Source organism: Triticum dicoccoides, chromosome 3B, assembly GCF_002162155.2.
Source record: "Triticum dicoccoides isolate Atlit2015 ecotype Zavitan chromosome 3B, WEW_v2.0, whole genome shotgun sequence".
Taxonomy (NCBI): domain Eukaryota; kingdom Viridiplantae; phylum Streptophyta; class Magnoliopsida; order Poales; family Poaceae; genus Triticum; species Triticum dicoccoides.
The window spans coordinates 845,342,884-845,348,927 of record NC_041385.1 but is presented as its reverse complement, the minus strand read 5'-3'; positions in this window follow the sequence as shown (position 1 = coordinate 845,348,927).

Sequence of the window (6,044 nt, the reverse complement as noted above, 5' to 3'; positions counted from 1 at the left end):
GGCCCATTAACTCAGAGGCCCAGTTAATCGTTCTGTCAGACCGAATTATCAGCTGGGTTGATTAACTGGGCGGCATATTTTGGCCTAAATCTGACCCGTTCCTCCCTTTACCGCCCTACTTTTCAGTTTTCATAGCTGCCACAACATTAGGTTTAGGCCACTCCTCCCTCCTGCTCGATCAGTTGCTCCCTCGCGCTCCTGGAGGAGGAGCCGCCGCCCCTCCCAAATCAGCATCTGCAGGTGGTATCCCCTCCACCAGCAGCCCCCTCCGGCCCTGACCCTCCGTCAGCAGTATTTGGATCTATCCCTTACCAGAGCAGCGACAAGTTCCCCTCAATGAGCAGTGGTCAATCATCAATTAGTAGTGTGAAAGAGAAATAAGGAATGGAACCTGGCCTTCCCACAGAATAAATTTGTGGCGAGAGTGAATTCCCGTGCGACTGGAAAGAGAAATATGGAAGGAACGCAAGAGAAATATGGAATGGAATGGAACGCGGCCTCTCTACCGAATAATAAATCGGGTGGGGCTCTACACCTACGGTACCAGGAGAGGTTTAAACTAAATCGGCCACTTTGGCCAATTAAGCGGGGAGCATACAATTCGCGACGTACCAGGCTCCGTGCCAAAGTGAATCTCAAATAATTGATATGTTTCTCTGCTTACTTCGTTTGCTTCTTTATCTTTACATGTCAGGTCTTAACTAACCACCAAATACTTCATCCTTTATGTATTACGGGCTAGAGGCATATGAGAGTTTTTTCACCTGTCGCGATGCAAAAGGTATTTTTCCTAGTACTCACATATTGAATGTGATAAAATCTTATATTGCGGGACAGAGAGAGTACAAGACTACCCATGAAAAAGATTAATTCTTTGAGATTAGTACTGTAGGAGCTAGAGAATAAGAAGAAAAGGAAATGTAAATAGCAGGGAACTGGACTGGATTCAGTTAATCAACTGAATCTGAAAAAAGCATGTGAACAGAATTAAGATTAACCAGAACAATCTCATCAATCCTCACTGGGCAATCTGATAGCCCAAAGAACTTAGCGCTGCAGGCCGCATGAATTCATGATGCTGCTTCTTCAATAAATCTTGAATTCACCGCGAACAAATCTCATCTAGGAAGCCAAAATAACTTACGGCGGAGTGTTCCTTCTTCAATAATCAACGAAGGCCACGCCGCTCGGCTGCTGCGGCCTGTCGCCAAGCCGGATCGCCGAGGAGCGCGGATCGGAGGCACGACGCCACGCCGGATGCCAGCGCCGCCGCGCAGCGCCGCCGCCGGAGGGTTGCGGCAGCTGTGGAAACGGCGAATCGGTGGGCGACTCGCTGAGCGCTGATGGTATTCCCGAAATGGGCTTGAGGAGAGAACCAGGCGATGGGGATGGGCTACTCGGCCTTTTTTTTTCTTTGACGTTAGTCCCTACCTTGGGCTGAATGCTTGAATGGCCTGCAATTTTCGTTCTTTTCCATAAAGGGTTGGATTTTATTAATTTATAAATCGCACCACGCATCACGAAAATACAAGTATTGCACACCAGGTCTCTGCACGACTAAGATGTGCATAGCCAACACGAACGCACACGCACACCAATAAGAAAAGAAAAAACACATGACCTCTGAAAGTCATGTCCAAGCAAACTCAAGAATGAAGTTGTAAGACAACACCCCCGATTGTGAAAGAAGTGTTTCAATGACAAGGCATCCAAAAAGGGAACAACACATGAATACCACTATCACAAGATCGATAGTGGCGAAGCCAAGGGGACGAGTAGGAGCCTGGAGCCCTTAATGATCAAGTAAACATTAAACCGATATCAGGTATTAGCAATTTAAAGACATTATAAGTGCACACTATTGGAGCCCTCTCTGCTATTAGTGTTTCCAATCTTCAAATCAATACTTCTGGGCATTATTGTTTGTTTGATCAACTTATAATCCATCTATGCACACTATTGGAACTCTCTCACGCTATTAGTGTTTCCAACCTTCAGATCAATACTTCTGGGCATTATTGGTCATTTGGTCTGAAGCAAATATGCCCTAAAGGCAATAATAAAGTTGTTATTTATATTTCTTTATATCATGATAAATGTTTATTATTCATGCTAGAATTGTATTAACTGAAAACTTAGTACATGTGTGAATATATAGACAAACAGAGTGTCACTAGTATGCCTTTACTTGACTAGCTCGTCTATCAAAGATGGTTAAGTTTCCTAGCCATGCACAAAGAGTTGTCATTTGATAAACGGGATCACATCATTAGAGAATGATGTGATTGACTTGACCCATCCATTAGCTTAGCACGATGATCGTTTAGTTTGTTGCTATTGCTTTCTTCATAACTTATACATGTTCCTATGACTATGAGATTATGCAACTCCCGAATACCGGAGGAACACTTAGTGTGCTATCAAACATCACAACGTAACTGGGTGACTATAAAGATGCTCTACAGGTGTCTCCGATGGTGTTTGTTGAGTTGGCATAGATCGAGATTAGGATTTGTCACTCCGATTGTCGGAGAGGTATCTCTGGGCCCTCTCGGTAATGCACATCACTATAAGCCTTGCAAGCAATGTGACTAATGCGTTAGTTACGGAATGATGCATTACGGAACGAGTAAAGAGACTTGCCGGTAACGAGATTGAACTAGGTATGATGATACCGACGATCGAATCTCGGGAAAGTAACATACCGATGACAAAGGGAACAACGCATGTTGTTATGCGGTTTGACCGATAGAGAACTTCGTAGAATATGTAGGAACCAATATGAGCATCCAGGTTCCGCTATTGGTTATTGACAAGAGATGAGTCTCGGTCATGTCTACATAGTTCTCGAACCCGTAGGGTCCGCACGCTTATTAACGTTCGGTGACAATCGGTATTATGAGTTTATGTGATTTGATGTACCAAAGGTAGTTCGAAGTCTCGGATACGATCACGGACATGACGAGGATTCTCGAAATGGTCGAGACATAAAAATCGATATATTGGATGACTATGTTTGGACATCGGAATGTTTTCAAGTGAGTTCGGGCATATATCGGAGTACCGGGCGGTTACCGGAACCCCCCGCGGACTATATGGGCCCTAATGGGCTTTAGTGGAGAGAGAGGGGCAACCAGGGCAGGCCGCGTGCCCCCTCCCCCTCTGGTCCGAATTGGACTAGGAAGGGGGGGCGGCGCCCCCCTTTCCTTCCTTCCTCTCTCCCCCTTCCTTCTCTCCTAGTCCAACTAGGGAAGGGGGGGGTCCTACTCCCGGAGGGCCGGCCCTCCCCCTCCTCCACTCCTTTATATACGGGGGGCACCCCATAGACACACAAGTTGATCATTGATCTCTTAGCCGTGTGCGGTGCCCCCCTCCACCATAATCCACCTCGATCATATCATTGCAATGCTTAGGCGAAGCCCTGCGCCGGTAGCTTCATCATCGCTGTCATCATGCCGTCGTGCTGATGAAGCTCTCCCTCGACACTCAGCTGGATCGAGAGTTCGTGGGACGTCACCGAGTCGAACGTGTGCAGATCGCGGAGGTGCCGTACTTTCGGTACTAGGATCGGACGGATTGTGAAGATGTATGACTACATCAACGCATTGTCATAACGCTTCCGCTTACGGTCTACGAGGGTACGTGGACTATACTCTCCTCTCTCGTTGCTATGCATCACCATGATAGATCTTGCGTGTGCGTAGGAAATTTTTTGAAATTACTGCGTTCTCCAACAGTGGCATCCGGGCCAGGTCTATGCGTAGATGTTATATGCACGAGTAGAACACAAAGAGTTGTGGGCGATAATAGTCATACTGCTTACCAGCATGTCATACTTTGATTCAGCGGTATTGTTGGATGAAGCGGCCCGGACCGACATTACGCGTACGCTTACGCGAGACTGGTTTGACCGACGTGCTTCGCACACAACTGGCTGGCGGGTGTCAGTTTCTCCAACTTTAGTTGAACCGAGTGTGACTACGCCCGGTCCTTGTTGAAGGTTAAAATAGCACACTTGACGAAAAATTGTTATGGTTTTTGATGCATAGGTAAGAACGGTTCTTGCTCAGCCCGTAGCAGCCACGTAAAACTTGCAACAACAAAGTAGAGGACGTCTAACTTATTTTTGCAGGGCATGTTGTGATGTGATATGGTCAAGACATGATGCTAAATTTTATTGTATGAGATAATCATGTTTTTAACAGAGTTATCGGCAACTAGTAGGAGCCATATGGTTGTCGCTTTATTGTATGAAATGCAATCGTCATGTAATTGTTTTTACTTTATCACTAAGCGGTAGCGATAGTCGTAGAAGCAATAGTTGGCGAGACGACAAGATGCTACGATGGAGATCAAGGTGTCGCGCCGGTGACGATGGTGATCATGACGGTGCTTTGGAGATGGAGATAAAGGCACAAGATGATGATGGCCATATCATATCACTTATATTGATTGCATGTGATGTTTATCCTTTATACATCTTATTTTCTTTGATTGACGGTAGCATTATAAGATGATCTCTCAGGGAGAACACTTATACCTACAGGTGTCTCCGATGGTGTTTGTTGAGTTGGCATAGATCGAGATTAGGATTTGTTACTCCGGTTTTCGGAGAGGTATCTCTGGGCCCTCTCGGTAATGCACATCACTATAAGCCTTGCAAGCAGTGTGACTAATGAGTTAGTTACGGAATGATGCATTACGGAATGAGTAAAGAGACTTGCCGGTAACGAGATTGAACTAGGTATGATGATACCGACGATCGAATCTCGGGCAAGTAACATACCGATGACAAAGGCAACAACGTATGTTGTTATGCGGTTTGACCGATAAAGATCTTCGTAGAATATGTAGGAACCAATATGATCATCTAGGTTCCGCTATTGGTTATTGACCACAGATGAGTCTCGGTCATGTACATAGTTCTCGAACCCGTAGGGTCCGCACGCTTAACGTTTGGTGACGATCGGTATTATGAGTTTATGTGATTTGATGTATTGAAGGTAGTTCGGAGTCCCGGATATGATCACGGACATGACGAGGAGTCTCGAAATGGTCGAGACAGAAAGATTGATATATTGGATGACTATATTTGGACATCGGATTTCGAGTGAGTTCGGGCATATATCGGAGTACCGGGGGGGTTACCGGAACCCCCCGGGGAGTATATGGGCCCTAATGGGCTTTAGTGGAGAGAGAGAGGGGGGCAACCAGGGCAGACCGCACGCCCCCTCCCCCTCTGGTCTGAATTGGACTAGGAAGGGGGGCGGCGCTCCCCTTTCCTTCCTCCCTCTCTCCCCCTTCCTTCTCTCCTTGTCCAACTAGGGAAGGGGGAATCCTACTCCCGGTGGGAGTAGGAATCCTCCAGGGCGCGCAATAGAGGGCCGTCCCTCCCCCTCCTCCACTCCTTTATATACGGGGGAGGGGGGCACCCCACAGACACACAAGTTGATCATTGATCTCCTAGCCGTGTGCGGTGCCCCCTCCACCATAATCCACCTCGGTCATATTGTTGCAGTGCTTAGGCGAAGCCTAGCACCGATAGCTTCATCATCACCGTCATCACGCCGTCGTGCTGACGAAGCTCTCCCTCGACCCTCAGCTGGATCGAGAGTTCGTGGGACATCACCGAGCCGAACGTGTCCAAATCGCGGAGGTGCCGTACTTTCAATACTAGGATCGATCGGATCGTGAAGACGTACGACTACATCAACCGCGTTGTCATAACGCTTCCGTTTACGGTCTATGAGGGTACGTGGACTACACTCTCCCCTTCCGTTGTTATGCATCACCATGATAGATCTTGCGTGTGTGTAGGAATTTTTTTGAAATTACTGTGTTCCCCAACATGGTCAACTTATAATTTAGCTTGGGCTTTAATCGAGGACCAGGGAGAGCTACACAGGTAGTCTGTTGCTCTCGTAACAAAATCGAAGGTATTCTATCATTTGGACTTTATGGGCCTTATGTGACCGGGCGATAGCCGAAAGAAACAGCAATGTACACAGCTGTTGGCCCTGCAGTAGCAGGTGGGCAAATCGTTC